The sequence below is a fragment of the Passer montanus genome, unplaced genomic scaffold (genome assembly GCF_014805655.1).
Source record: "Passer montanus isolate IOZ18808 unplaced genomic scaffold, ASM1480565v1 scaffold109, whole genome shotgun sequence".
In the NCBI taxonomy this organism is placed as follows: domain Eukaryota; kingdom Metazoa; phylum Chordata; class Aves; order Passeriformes; family Passeridae; genus Passer; species Passer montanus.
In genome coordinates, this window is record NW_024357502.1 from 2,843,310 (window position 1) to 2,858,690 (window position 15,381).

The window sequence follows — 15,381 nt, forward strand, 5'->3', positions numbered from 1 at the left end:
TTTTTTCACGCCTGGTTGCTCCATGCTCTGGGTCTACAACTCCACCACATTGTGGATGAGATGGCTTTTCACAACAGACTGGAATCCAGACAGCAGAGCCTCCCAAAACCAGCACAGCTGAACAGCATGGTTGGTAACTGGCATTTGGAACAGAATCCTACAAAAATCCCAGAATTTTTTGGGTGGGAAGGACCTTAAAGTTTGTCTTGTTCCAACCCCTGCAATGGGCTGGGACTTCCACCATCCCAGGTTGTTCCAAGCCCTGTCCAACCTGGCATTGGGCACTTCCAGGGATCCAGGGGCAGCCACAGCTTCTCTGGGCATCTTCTCTTTCTGCTTTTTTAAGGGATTGATGGATTTGAAACCAATATAAAAGCTTTCTTTTTAAGTTATTTTTTTTCCAAAATATTTTATCACTAATCCCTGGATCTGGACCACAAGTTTCTCCCTGCTCTAAAAATGCAACATTTTCAGATTCATTCAAGCAAAAGAGCAGAACTACTACACACATGAGAAATTTCAGCATGAACACTTTAAAGCTGTGTTAGGTGACAAGGAGGAGGTTGCTGACTCAAGGTGTGTGAATATGGTGACCATAAACATCAGACCATCAGGTGCCTGGCATGGGGACAATTTTTTGAAAGAGAAGCTGAAATTCATCTTGTGTGGGTGTTTAAATTTCAGGTAGGTGGGTTTCTACAGTAAAAAAAAAGAATATTCCAAATATTCCACGTGTAAAATTGACTTGGGTGAATGCTACACTACCCTGGCCCCACAAAGGGATAAAAACTTTATTTTTATGGTTAGAACCAGAGGACCATTAAGGCTGGAAAAGCCCTCTGAGGTCACTGAGTGCACTGCTCCCCCAGCAGTGCCACATCCACAGAGCTTTTAGATCCCCAGGGCTGGACCACTTTCTCCATGAAGGAATTTTCCTAATATCCAACCTGTCCCATCCTTGAGCCTGTCACATTCTGCCTTTGAGAAACTATTTCAACCCAGCTCTCCCCACAAGCCTCATAAAAGGATTTCACTGCAACAAATGCCACTGCAAAGAACGACTTAAAAATCCAAATAAAGCTCTTTTTTTATTATTTTTTTTTCCTTTTTCTTTTTTCTACCATGTAATTGCAAATAACAAACATATCTGTGGTTCACAGAGGAGGCAATAAATTAAAGCTACAGTCACAAATCAGACCAGAAAAAGATACTTAAGTCATTCAATCCACCACCCTGGGATGGCTGTGGCCCCGTGGGATTCTGCTCAGTTTTGTGAAAGACTTGGAGTCCTGAATAGAGGAAGTGCAACACGAAGAACTCCCTCTGAAGTGTTTTTTTAAATTATTTTTATAAAATGAAGCCATCCCTCTGGTGCTTCCTGAGTGCAGCCTTGTCGGTCTGGCTGGAGAAAAGCAAATGGTCTTTAGCAAATAAGTTTTTATGTGTGAGAGGAGCACATCATAAATAAAAAGGAAGTTTGATCTCCTGGCAGAATGGTTGTGCGTGTTTCTTCTGCAAGCACCCCATGATGGCTGTGAGATTTCAGCTTCTAGAAAAAGAGACAGGTATTTAATATCTTTTGTGAATCACAGAGTGGTTTGGGTTGGACTGGACCTTAAAGATCATCTGGTGCCACCCCCTGCCACAGGCAGGGACACTTCCACTACCTCAGGGTGCTCCAAGCCCTGTCCAACCTGGCCTGGAACACTTGTTAACTTTAAATTCATGCAAAAAGATGTGCATTTTGAGCCATTAGGAAGCTGAAGACTCCAAAATTTTAAATTCCTCACTGATTCTTCTGCTCTCCAGACACTGAACAATAATAAAAAAAAAAAAAAGCCAATATTTTTAAATTTTTCATTGAGCTGTACCCCTCAACCAATGCATTAGGTGCCTATTTCCATAGCTCTGGTGAACAGAACTATTTTAGGAATGGCCACTAAACAAAACAAGTTGAGGGTTTGGGTGTTGCAGTGGTTTGAGGTTTTAATTTCTGGGGCTTTTTTATATTTTGAGGACAAGAGGAAATGACCTCAAGTTGCACCAGGGGAGGTTTAAATTGGATATGAGGGAAAACTTCTCCATGGAAAGGGTTGTCCAGCCCTGGCACAGCTGCCCAGGGCAGTGATGGATTCACCACTCTTGGAGGGATTTAAAAGCCAAGTGGATGTGGCACTTGGGGACATGGTCAGTGGTGGCCTTGGCAGTGCTGGGTTAAGGGCTTCAATGATCCTAGAGGCATTTTCCAACCCAAACAATTATATAATTCTGTAATTCTATGAAGGAAAAAGCCCTGTAACCACAAAGCCATGAACTCTGCACTAGATTCCACTGCATTTCCAGAACATGTGTCCAAAGAGACGCATTTTGGGAGAATTAAAGGCATTTTACAAGAGATGGGTTTGAACAAAGAGTGAGTAGCTGAAGCTACTTCAGCTGAAGCCCAGCTGGTGTAGGTCTGTCCAGACAGGTCTGCTTTCAGATCAAGTCCATCCATTAGGATTCTCAGGACTTTCCAACACGGTATAAACAGGAGAAAACCCCAAAACTTGGCTGAATGTGATTTTTCAGTCATCTGGGCTGTAACTGGAGCCATCTCCCCACACCACAGATGTGACAGCACCACAATAGAATGAATAATTCCTGTAAGTCCCTCCAAACCCAAGGACAGCACTGAGAGCCTAAATTAGGAACATGAAAACCATTAACATGACCAATTAACCTCTGCCCCACCCTCTCTACGCCACATAAAAGCCGACGTAACAATCCCCAAGATAACATTGTGTGTCAGAAATATCACACACAGGAATACAGCAGTGGCTGGGCTTGTTTCCTGACCTGGGAAAGCTGCTATAATTGTAGTGCATTGTGCTCCTGGAGGATTTAGAGCTGGAAATTGGTTGCCAACAGTCCTGGTTTGCTGCTGGAATTTCCAATCAGGCTCCTAAAATTCTTTGGGTTCCTGCAGCAACGCCGTGTCAAGGTGCTGCTCTGAGTTCTGGATTGTGTGGTTCATTTTTCTTGGTGGAATTTTTCTTTTCTTTTCATCCCAGGGATATAAAAGCTGGATGTGGAGAGGACAAGCAAACCAAGCAGGATTTGTGTGTTTGTGATTTTGGATGCACATTTCATTGCTAAGGGAGCCTAAACCAAAACCATCTTGGCTTTTGGAGGCTCTCCAGCTGAGCCAAGAGGACAGATTTTCAGGAGACCATCTCATTTTAAGGAATTTCTTCATGGAAATGGTTGTTAAGCATTGTAGGTGGCTGTCCAGGGAGGTGGTGGAGATCCATCCCTGGAGGAGTTCAAGGAATGACTGGACATGGCACTTGGTGCTCAGGTCTGGGTAACAAGGTGGGAATGGGTTGGACTCAATAATCTTGGAGATCTTTTCCAACCCAAATAATTCTGTGATTTTTTAATTAACTCAGCTATTACATTACAGATAATTCAGAGGTTTGGGTCTCCAACCTGGGAAATTTCCAACCTCCAAGGAAATCTCAAAAATTCCCAGAAACCACCACACCCTTCTGCACAAGCCCTCAGTCCACGCCATTCTCCCCTCCTGGTGGAAGCCATCCTTGCAAGCAAAATTCTCCCAAATAATCCCCACCCCTTTCTAGAGAATTTGAACTGCCCAGATGACAAATGTGAGGAGTGTAAAGGATTCCCCTTTCCCAGCAAAGCCCAAAGGATGTGGCACCTGAAAAATACACGGAATTTGGATGTCCTGTCTTCATAAAGAGGTTTTATCTCAAGGAAGCCTTCTCCAGTCAGTATTTCCAGGTACCACTATCATCAACTTTTAATTCCAAGGGCTTTTCCACCAAGCCCAGACAAGGTTAAAAGCGACACTTTCACTCATTTTGGTTCCTTTCCAATTAATATGAACAGATGTCAGTGACCCAAATAAGACAGTGCTGGAGAAGGGCTTCTCCAAAATGAAAACAGCATTTTTCATGTCCCCAGCAATGCTGAAAGCTGTTGGCATCTTAATTTTATCCTTGTGGTGACCTGTGGGCTTAGGCCTCTCCTTAGTTTCACCCTCACTTTCTCTCCATGAAAAGCAACAATTTCCACTTCACCCCTCCTCCTACCTTCCTTAAGGTCTTTTGTAAAGGAATAATTTTAAATAATTTTAATAATATAATTTATAATAACAATATTTTAATAAAATATTTTAATAAGAATCTATAAGAATTTTAAATTAAAAAGAATTTAAATAATTTTATAAACTGTAATAATTTTGGAGCTATTTCCTTGAAAGTTGGGCTTTTTCCCCTGCCACTGCCATGCCAGTTGTTTGCCAAGGACTCCACGAGGCCCATCCCGAGAGTGAGACCATCCTCCCAGGAATTTTTCAAGGGTGAAGCTCAGCACCAGCCAAGCCCTGAACAACAAATACCTCCCTCATTAGTATGCTGAGCCACATTAGTTCTGCTGCTCACAGAGCCAAAGCATCAAAGTGGGGCTGAATTTTCAATTTCACACTTTGCAACGTGATGCATCAGATACTCCCAGGGCTCTGGGCGCCGAGGGGAATCACAAAGAGTTTGAGATGTGTGAGGTGCTGCTGGTAAAGCTGCCAATGTGAAAGAGGCAGCACGTGCCTCTGAGAGAAGGGGGATGAAGTCATCCTACATAAAATTGGGGTTAAGGCAGCGGAAGGGCGAAGTGACTGCCCAGCATCACACTCCAGGCTTTGGTAATGCCATGAGCTCAGTTGGCAACATCCTAAAAATCAGACATGGATTACCTAAGAGGTAAATTTAGACTGCAGAATTTGCATCAAGTCTTGGAAGTCTCAAGGTCTCTCCACTCAGCACCCCCACTGCTACTCAGTTTTCTCACAGAATTTGCAAGATTTGAGGATTTTGAAGTTTCTCAAATGCTGCTGGAAATGCTCGGAGGTTCTGAAGGTTATATGGGATGGAGGAGCCTGTGAACACAGACTGTGTCCTGTCACTGCTCTCCTGTCTTTAGGAAATGAGTTTTAAGAACACAACACGTTTCTCATCACTGCAAGAAAACTCTGAATGATGCTGTCATTGCTCCTGTTGAATTTGTACTTATCAAATGCATTTCAGCATTTGCACTGAGAACTCTTTGTCCATATTGAAAACAGAATTCCTCCAAGAAGACTGCATCAGCCCAGATTATGAGAACAGAGAAAGACCAACCAAGGCCAGGGAATGCTTCCCTGCATTCAAAGTTGAAGCAAAAAGGTGCCAGGGATGGCAAGAGACTCCCAAATACTCCAAATGTCAGCAACATTCCTCAATACATGTGCAGCATTATGGTTTTAGAGGCTTTGGAGGCATTGCACAGATTAATCACACAAAGTAATGATCTCACAGTGAAGTGCTGAGCTGGAATTAGAGAGATTAATGCTCAGGTCCCTGCTCTCAAAGTTCTCACCCTTGGGGAAGTCATATCAACTCCTGCATCTCGCCTCCCCACAAAACCTCCTTTGAATTACTGATTGCAGAACCTGAGTGAAGATGCCAGAGGGAAAGACCATTCCAAAGGCTTCTTAAAAATTATTATTTTTTTTCCTTAATACCCGCTGTGAGGCACTGTCTTGTGTAATTCATGATTCTTTGAAGAAAGATTTGCCATCTTAAGGGAATAAAAACAAGTCTGTGTTATCTTTTTAAAAATATCATGTGTTTCTGCTACTGGTGAAGTCTGGGCCTGAATAAATACTCACATGGATCTCCCAAAAACTGCAAATTCAGGTAATAATGAGTTGGACAGGACATGGTTACAATCTGTTTGGAGACTCAAAGGTTGGGTCAAGCAAAATTCTGAAGTTAGCAGAGCATTTTCTGACCCAAATTCCCTCAGGAACAGAAGGGCACAGCAGGAAACACTGTCCCATACAGTTTTATGTATTCTGTGGCTCCAACTGCTGAATCCCTCAAGACTTTGGTTCCTCTGGAGTTAAAAGTTAGGCTCTTCCTTTAATTTTCCAAGCTCACATCACAGAAAATAAGACATTAACTGTCTTATTTTGTGTCTTTTTCCGATTGCCCAAAACACAAAATTCAGGCCAGGTTTTGGTGAGGATGGGAAGAAATGGGAAAGTATGTAGCTTGAAAAAGAACAACAAAGTTCAGTCATGCACAAAATGCTTTTTAGATTTTTTTTTAATTGAAACTCAAAATTTCTGTGAAGAATTTGCCATGAGACAATAGCTGTGTGTTGGTGGTGATATCTGTGCCATGCAGAGCCCAACAGCCAGAGGTGACAATCACAACCCAGACATCTCCAACCACAGACACCAAACCTTCCTGCCCACACTGCACCTGAAATTGCACTGGGAGGCCTCAGAAATCCCACAGGATTCCAACAAATCTCCAGTTGCCTTGGAAGTGTAATTAACTGCAATTGCCTTTTTGATTTTATCTCCATTTTCTCAGGTTCTGGGCAATTTGGGAAAGCTCTCTGTGTACCTACAGGTGAGAATGCACACCAGTGCATGCACCTACTTGTCTGCAGCTACCAACTTCCCAGTGGATCTGCTTTTCTCAGGGCCTCCTTGGAGAATGAAACTTAGGGAAGAAGCCCATCCTTTGGGAAATTCTCCTTCTAATCCTGTAAAGTCACTGATAAAAAGATTTCTGTTCCTGCTGGTGATACCAGATCCAATCAAGGGAGTGTTCAAGCTCAGCTTGCCTCCACTAGGCTCAAGCTCTGTGCTTCCCACAAGGTTTTCTGACAAATTGCTCTCACAGGGATTTAAAAAAAACAGATGCTGACCTAGCCCTTACAGTAAGGAAGAGATTTTCCTTCCTTCTCCACAGAAATTTTATAGTTTCCTAAAAAAACAGAAAGAAGGGATCCAGAGAGAGCAATGGGGAACGCATACAGAAAAAAAAAAGGGGGGGGGAAGTTTGACCTGGGTCAAGGAGTAATTGATACTCCAGGCTACAGCTTCATCCATTTTCAAAGAATCACAAAATCAGGGGATGATTTCAAACCCCATCAGGCTGGATGGGGTTTGGAGCAACCTGGTCTAGTGGAGGATGTCCCTGTGTTGGAAGCAGATGGTTTCTAAGATCCCTTCCAATATAAAGCATTTTATGATTTTATGAAAATTCTTGCCCCTGCAAGGAAGGTTCAGCACAAGTTTCATTCAAAAATACAGATTGGGTGTAGTCAATGAGTTGGAGAAATGCATCCAAAAAATTAGAGAGCTGTTTCAATCTGAAAAACTTTCCTAGTCAGTGGAAAATTCAGCTTTGCTACAAAGTCAGATGGAAGTTTCTGAGCCAGCCCGGGCAGGAGTTTGCCCGTACACCCCAAGGAGAAAGGCCAAGAATGAGGCATCTGAACACAGCCCTGCCAAAACCTCCCTGGTTTTATCATCCTGAGTTCAAACCCAGACCTCCTGTCCTGCTGTTCGCACTGCACACAGAAGGGTTTCCAAGAAATGTTTCTTGGCAGCAATCCCAAAAAACCCAGCTTCCGACCCGCTGCCGGGAGCAGAGGTGGCTTCTCTGCTCGTTTTGAAAGCTGAATTACCAAAGAAATTCCAGCATTTCTGAACAAAGCCCTTGATTTTCCCAAACAAAACTATTTCTGTGAGCCTAATTCAGGGCTGGTGGTCTAAGGACCTGGAGAAGATGGTCCCCCCCACATTCCCATTCCAGGTTTTGCACGGCATCAGGAATGCTTCCCACCTACCCTTCCTGTAAACCTGCTGGGATCATGAAAATAATTATGATGGAAAAAAAATGGGTGAACACAGATTTTAGAAGGAATTTCTTGACTATGAGAGCAGTGAGGCCCTGGCACAGGGTGCCCAGAGAAGCTGTGGCTCAACCTGGATCCCTGGAGGTGTCCAAGGCCAGGCTGGACAGGGCTTGGAGCCACCTGGGATGGTAGAAGGTGTCCTTGCCCATGGCAGGGTGTGGAATGAAATGACCTTTAAAGAACCTTTCTAACAAAATATTTTACAGCTCCCACTCACACCCTCTGGGACAGACAGCACCTGTCTGGTAGTGGGTCTGTCCCTACCTCTGACCCTCCTTCCCCTCCTCCAGTGATGCATTTTAAGCCAATTTTGATTTGAGAACAAATGCTCTCTACTCAGAGGTGCCACCACAATGATGTCCAGGAACCCAAGGTTTCCAATCATACAAGAAGAACATTTTAGGATATAATCAACATTTCAGATTTAAATTTCAGAAGTCTTCTCACCTGTGCTCTGCAAACACAGGCTCCCTGACTCTGCCAGCACTACTGCTACTCTGCCTGAGCTGGAATAAATGTGTGACATTGCTGAAAGAGCTGACAAAAAGAAGACAGTAACTTGTGACAAGTGAATGTGACCCGTGCAAACAAAGCCCAGAAATCTGAGTGGGCAGCTTTGTATAGGCTTCATGCATCACTTTTCCCCCACATCATCCAAATCTGAATGCTCTGGCCCTGTGACACCAATCAGGAAGTGATGGATAATGAAACACAAGCAGAAATGGGTGCACAAGCCCTTCCAGCTCCCATCAGCTGCTTTATAATCCTCATTTTAGAGAGAGAAAAAACACTCAGCCCAAAATGTCTTTCCAGTAGCCCACAGGAGTCAAGAGGCTCTGGGTATGATGGATTCCATCTCTGAATCCCACCTAGAATCCCACACTACCTGAGGCAGCTGAACAAGTCCCAGGACCTCAGGGTGGACTTTGCTGTCTTATTCCAAAAGGACTCTGTTGAAGAAGCTGCTGTTTTAATCCAAATTTTAAAAGGAAGGTGCTGAGGACTATTTCATTTCAGCCAACAGAGTCACATCCACATGGGGCTTCATCATGCAAGACAAAGCACTCACACACACAATTTTTTTGGGACCATTTCACCTGGCCACTCACAGCAGTGGCCACAAGGATCAGGCTCCAGGCACATCCTGCCAATCCCAGCAGCTTCAGGATTCCAGCTGGCCACTGAATTCCAACCCCAAACACCTGACAGGCACATCCAAGCTCTTGCTTCTCTACAAAATCCTTTTCTTACACTAGCAAAAAATTAAAAATAAATGGAGTTTAGTCTGTTAATGTTCATGCTGAGCATCATAAATGAATTACTTCTGAGACTTCAGTCTCATTGAATTTAATCCTTTTCTGGGATCAGCTATGGAGAAAGCAGGCACCAAAGACAAAGTCTTTCTCCTAGGACAGATGGCCACTTCTCAGTAAATTATAATCACAGAATACCCTGAGCTGGAAGGGACCCACAAGGATCATCCAAGTCCAACTCCTGGCCCTGCACAGGACAACCCTAATTACTGGGATTCATGCAGCTGTTGACCACAAGAGGAATTTTCCCCAAATCAAAAAGTGAGCAAGAAAAAATAATAATTAAAAAAAACCCCTTAAAAATACAGGTAGCAAAACACAACATGAAATTCAGTGAAGTACAGAGAGGAACACACACAAACAGATCTGAAACACACTGCTAAATATCACACAGATTCCAAGGGAAGGATTTAGCCAACCCTTAAAGTTAGGATTGGCTTCAGTTTGGCACTGAGGTATCAAGTAAGATTTCCAGTGAGTTCAAAGAATTTTTATAGGAAACCATAAATTGGTTATGTTTGTGAAGCAGGCAGTGTCAGGCTTTAAGGAAATATCAAACCACAAATACAAACTACTTCTCCAGACAGGGTGAACCTGTGAAAGCCACAGCAACAAGAGATGCTTTAGGAAAAGATCTTGTTGATACAAATCCCCAGGTTTCACTGGCACACCTCCCTTTGCTACTCCAGCAGCACCATCCCAGCACTGAATCCACTTGGGTTGGAACGAGTCCTTCGAAACGCCCAACGAGAAATCTTACAGTAGGGTTTTTATTTTTAATTTTTAAAAGCATTCTTCAATCTTTTCCACGGGTCAGACCACGGGAAGGACTTTGACCAGAAAAACTTCCCACAAACTCCCTGATGGATGTTGGGTTTTGATTCACCAATGTCCTGAGTATCGTTTCATACTCTGGAACCTTCCTTCTTACTCCATGGCTTTCCTTCCCTCAAAAAGACTCTGGGCTTTTTCTTTCCCCCTCCTTTATAAATCGTTCATGCAAGAATTCATGCCCATCTGTACCAAAGTAAGAATATATTTCAGTCTAATACTGATTTGTATAGACAACAAAAAGAAATGTATTAAAATTCTCTTCAAAATAGTGCAAATATTCATGCCCAAACTCTACTCATGACACAGCCCAGAAGTTTCAAAAATTGAAAGATTCTTAAAGGTAAATGAAGACAAAACACTGGATTTATCCAAGTTTGCACCAAAACAAAGCCCACACTAAGAAGACTGCGCTCATTGGGATTGAACAAGGGAATGATGGAGTGTAGATTTCTCCAGGTAGGATTGAGGGATGTGAATCCATGAGGAACCTGTACCCCCTGGAACCTCCAAAGGCTACACCAGCACCAGCTCCAAGCCCCAAACATCTCATCCATGCCTCTACTGTACCTTGAAAGGGACGTTCATTCACCTCTTTGCCTCTCCGACACGACAGCCAAAGCTTTTTCCAAATAAAACCAAACCAGGAGGATGAGGAGCACACAATCAATCCTTGTTAACGCTGATGATTATTCTCAAAGCGCCCTGGAAGAGAGGAACACCCAGTGAGTGCCTTGTGCCAAGGTCAAACAGCCTTTTTCTGCCCCAAATGCTTGGGTTCTGTTGTTTATGATTGGGATTGTCCCATTAAACTGAGATTGTCCCAGCAATGATTGTAGTCCCCATATAAAATAAGTTCATCCAAGTATTCCAAGCTCAGATGGAGGAAGACCAGATTGCAGAAGATAGGGAGATGGTCAAGGAGAAGACTGAAGACCACAGCTGGTATTGCAGGGAATAACCCAAGTTTACACAGCCTGTTAAAACAGCAGCAGTTAATTAACAACAAAAAAAAAGAGTCTTAAATTGTTCTGTTTTGCAAAGAGGACACCAAAGAACACACACCACTTGGCCTGAAGCTGGAATGATCTCATTTTCTGCAAGATTTTACATCCAAATCTAGACTGCAGGACTTAAAAATGCCCTTATTTTTGGAGAGGAAAGTGAAAGTTTGTGGGCAGGAGCCAGGTACTCACCAGGCCAGACAGCACCCAGTGGGAAGAGAGGACAAACCTCTGGACAGCACAAACCCTTCTGGAGGCCTGGAACAGGGAAAGGTGCCTTCAAAGGCTCCTCTGCTCATGAAAACAGCCCCAAGGTGGAATAAGGAATGTATCAGTTAAAGCATCTACAGGAGTGAGAGTGGATCCTCTGGAGCTGTGGGCATGTTGGCAAGACAGGAAAACAGTATTTCACCAGGCTGGGGGAGAGACAAGTGAATTATTCCCTTGGCAACCAGCTTCATGGGACTTGGTTCTCTCCTCAGTTATTCATATTTGGCTCCTCAGTTACTTTCTGTAGGACTCCTCCAGTTTTAGATCTCGTTTTCAAGTTGGTTACATCTTCCACGTGCTGTGCAAAGCACAAAGAGGCAAGGTGCATTTTTTAAGGTGAGTCTAAAACAGCTGAAACCACCTGTACTGTGGGAACATCTGGCAAAATTCAGTGCCCTCCTCAACGGAGCAAGAGAAAAGCTGGTGCTCTTTGTTCTAATGTTTTATTAGGGCATTAAAGCCTCACACAGAATGAGCACCCAAACCACCCAGCCACAGCAAAGGCAGCAGCAGAACCGACGCCTGAGAGCTCCAACAGCAGCTTCCAGGTATCCCTTAAACATTTTGGCGAAGCTGATGGAGACTGCCAGGCTAGAGAGCACCGCTGAAAAAACCAATATCCTCACATCCAACATCCCTGGAAGTGTCCAAGGCCAGGCTGGGTGGGGATTGGAGCAACCTGGTTTAATTGAAGGTGTCCCTGCAACTCATCTTGGAACTAAACCATCCTGAAGATCCCTTCCAACCCAAACCATTCTGTGCCTATGGATTTATTTTAAGCTGGAGAAAGGAGATACTTTCTGCAGGCACAGGGAAGGAGCAGCAGAGCATCTTCTCCCTGGTGGTGCAGCAGTGCTCCCTGGACACCCACTCCACCTCTCTGCATTCCCCAAGAAATAACCCAGCCTGCTCACGGCCATGTGGATTCCCAATCCGGCTCTGCAGCAAAACAGGCTCCTTCTAATTATCCCTCAGCCTGATGACATCTGAATGGTGGAACAGGAGCATGTCAGAGAGGCAAAATGAGAGAGTGTGAAAACAAGCCTGTCTCCTTTCTCTGCTCACACCGCAGGTCCCAAGCGCACGAGGACTCGCTCCCGCCTGAGTCATTCCCAGCAACGCTTCCCAACCACACAGAATTCCCACGCAGGAGGCTTTTTTGGCAAAATTATTTCAAAATGAGAGGACAGCAAGAGTGACTCTGGTACTGGAAGGAGCAACAGAGTGATGAGAAGGATCAGTTGTGTCTGTGGAGCCTTATTAGAAGTAATTTATATGCAAGTAAAACAAATATCCCCCCCCCCACCTTTTCCAGGAAAACGCTGAATTCCATACTGATTTACACGCCTTCCAATCTCATTGACTTCAGAGGGATTGCCTGTGGTAGGAATCACCAGGCTGTGGCCTCCCAGCAATAGAGTAATCCCTTCATATTCCCCCTTTCAAAAGCCCCATCATCCAACCAGGTGCTGCAGCTCAGGCCCCGTGAGCCCAGTTCCAGCCCTGCGGCGACGCTTCCCCTCTCCCTGCAAAATCCTGGGAAGGGGGAAAGGGAAATAAAAGTCTGATGATGGAAATGCCTCATGGAGCATGGCTGAGCTGGGGAGAGAGAGAGAGGCCTGAACCTTCCTTCCATCTAATTAAATCCAGATCCAAAAGCTGTTCTGACCCGAGTGCATTAAGTATTTTTGTTAGGAAGGGCAGGGATAAATTAACTCCTAACTCTGGCCCTAATCTTTTTTTCATTGTTGTTTGAATTCTCCCACTTCCTACGATTTCAGCATTTCCTTGTGATAAAGAGGAGCTCTGGCCTGCTGGCTCATCTGCCCTTTTTCTCCATGGCATCTGGGCAGATGCTCCCTCCAGCCAAGCTCTTCAAAATCCCAGGACCTGCTTCTGCATTTACAAACATCGGTGCAAAAGGCAACTGCTGACCCCACTCTTTTGTCACAGCTGTTATTTACAGCACCACCACCAGCACGCTGGAGAGATGATAATAAATGTTTAATGGTCCAGTAAACACCAAGGGCTTTATCTCCAGCCTATTTCCAAGCCTGATCAAATATAATAATCCTTTGTATGTCTGTCTGTCACTTCCCTGGCTTCCTATGGGATGGGAAAAGATGGACAGGGCTGCTCTATATTCAGACATGATAAATATAGAGAAAAAGGGGTTAGTTATAGGGACATAAATGCTTTCCCTGCTTCCATATAAATTCTTTGCTCTCAGAAGGTCAGGATTATCCACCTGCCTGTTGGACCTCAACTTCTATGTAACACAGAAATGCAGGCAGCATCTGCCTCTAGGATTCAATGCAGCAATTATAAATAACAGGAATATTACACAGAGGAAGTGGGGAATGTGTGGAGGAAGTTGAGAGAAGAATCATCCACTTACAGACTGGGCAGATAAACCACTTCCTCAGATCTGAAATGGAAGATCTATTCCCCCTCCAATTATAGCTGTGGGTCCATTACTCAATATTCCCTCTCCATGCAAGTCTTACTTATCTCATAGAGCCTCATCTCTCCCAGATGACACTGTAAATGAGTCATTTGACACATTAAAGTGAAGCAGTTAGGGTTTTATTATGCTATTACACATCATTGTGACAAGCTTCCCTAAAGACCTGATCCTATATCACAGTCCAGTTCTGGTCTGGGAAACTGATCCTAAATCACAGTCCAGTTCTGGTTTGGGAAACTGATTGAAACTGATTCTAAATCACAGTCCAGTTCTGGTCTGGGAAACTGATTCTAAATCACAGTCCAATTTTGGTTTGGGAAATTGGTCCTAAATAACAATCCAATTCTGGTCTGGGAAACTGATCCTAAGTCACAGTCCAGTTCTGGTTTGGGAAACAGGCCCTATATCACAGTCCAGTCCTGGTTTGGAAAACTGATTCTAAATCACAGTCCAGTCGTGGTTTGGAAAACTGATTCTAAATCACAGTCCAGTCGTGGTTTGGAAAACTGATTCTAAATCACAGTCCTGTTCTGGTTTGGAAAACTGATCCTAAATCACAGTCCTGTTCTGGTTTGGGAACCCAGAGATAAACACACACAACCCAGAGATACACACAGGAGAAAAAGCCACCTGGACTCTGCAGGTGAGACCTCCCCCATGTAGGGTTGCACCTATTCAATACACAGGACCTGTTCCACAGGTCTCCAGACCATGTTCAAGGTTTGACTTCTTTTTTCCAGCCTCCAAATGAGCCCCAAAATCAAGTCCTGGCACTGGTGAGGTCTTCTGATCCAGCCAAAGCCACCTGATTCCACCAACACCAGCACTTCTTGGCTCAGATGATGGGAGAGACCTGCTTCCCAGTTTGATCTGGTCAGACTGGAGGGTCTTCTAAGGCTGATCCATGCAGAAGATGAGGGATCAGGGCAGGATTATGTAAACTAAGGCTCGAGGCCAAAATAAAGGAGCCTGGAGGCAGGGCTGTCGTCAGGGCGTAGCTCAGCTGTGCCTCCACCACGCACCAGCCCTTCCCTCCCTCCCTCTTTCTCTGGGACATTTTCATCAGCATGGCCAGGAGACTCTTGCAGAGGGTGTTTGAAACTCCCAGAGCTGCCAAAAATGTCCAATTAAAGCCCAGTGAGAGCTCATCATAAATCCACCCCAGTGAACCGCAGCCCTGCTCGGCTGCCTTTCTGGGTGAACCCAAAAATCCTGAAAGCAAAGACCTCCCAGCAATTACACCCAAAAGGTTTCCTGTCTCTGCACGAATCTTTGTTTGCTTTGGGTTTTAGTGGTAGATGGGAGCACAGACTACAACTTGTGGGAGATAGGTTATTGCTGCTAAAGCAAAGAGCCTTTTTCCTTCCCTCCCTGAAAAGACAGAGCACTAAAAATGCTGCTCTGAAACAGCTTGGTCCTGCATTCACAGATGGCAGCAAAAATTAGCATTATTTATCAGTGGCTTTAGTCACTTTTTAAAAGAAAAGCATATAAAGGAAGACATGCACCTGAATTAAAGCTCCTTGCCTTTTCTTTTGCAACTAATACTTTAAAATGCAGCAGGGAAAGAGCATTTTGCAGAGCTTTAGGAAACCACACTTAAAAAAACCCACCAAACATTTACCCAAGAAGGAGAATGAAAACAAGCAGAACAATAAGAGTCACGGAAGTTTGCTCTGAGGAGACAGCTGGGAAGGTGAAAGGAGGAAGCAAGCAAAGAAAACACATAGCATAAAGA

General features: G+C 44.2%; 1 protein-coding gene across 1 annotated transcript in view; it reads right to left on the bottom strand.

Moving 5' to 3' along the window:
- Positions 1-15,381, bottom strand: part of PTPRA (protein tyrosine phosphatase receptor type A) — a 115,285-nt gene that overhangs the window by 77,933 nt on the left and 21,971 nt on the right. Inside the window, exon 2 of the mRNA XM_039724432.1 lies at positions 10,473-10,607. The gene's annotated coding sequence lies outside the window, so the exon portion shown is untranslated. The remainder of the gene's footprint in view (positions 1-10,472; positions 10,608-15,381) is intronic.